Here is a 560-nt window from a genome sequence, read left to right on the forward strand (position 1 = left end):
ATAAGAAAAACTATGGAACTAAACTGAAAAGATTGCAAAATAAGATACTTTAATAAATTTAAAAATAGAAGGCATATCCACCTTCTGGTTAACAATGATTATTCTGAGGATATAAAACTGAAAAATAGAAAAGCAAGAAAAAGGGATCTTTACCATCATGGCACAAGGAAAAGGTAATAAGAAGAATAGTTTATTTATAAGGTTACTTCATAAATGGCCAGAAATGACAATACTGCCAGAAAAGTCACAACATTATCTAACTCATTGAAGTAAATTGAAGATAACAGTTATATAAAGTACAACAAAGCATTCTAACTAAGAAAAGAGACTAAACCATATTATGCAATAATGAACATAACAGAGGGCCTCCCAAAAGCCAAAAGAACAATAATTTCGCCGCTCTTTCAAATGTGTATCCTACTGGACTTACAAGAATTGTAAATGAGAACATTTCTTTCTGTACAGGTGTTTACAACTTGAGATGAAAATGGAAAACAGTAGTGTGGGGCATCATGACACAACCATATGTTAATGCATTGCCAAATCTAAAAACTATATCT

At 31.1% G+C, this 560-nt stretch overlaps 1 protein-coding gene across 1 annotated transcript in view; it reads right to left on the minus strand.

Moving 5' to 3' along the window:
• The window catches only part of LOC109824992 (cysteine--tRNA ligase, chloroplastic/mitochondrial-like), a 12,456-nt gene that overhangs the window by 3,295 nt on the left and 8,601 nt on the right, over positions 1–560 (minus strand). The window lies entirely within an intron of this gene.

Source organism: Asparagus officinalis, chromosome 10 (assembly GCF_001876935.1).
Source record: "Asparagus officinalis chromosome 10, Aspof.V1, whole genome shotgun sequence".
NCBI classification, from domain to species: Eukaryota; Viridiplantae; Streptophyta; class Magnoliopsida; order Asparagales; family Asparagaceae; genus Asparagus; species Asparagus officinalis.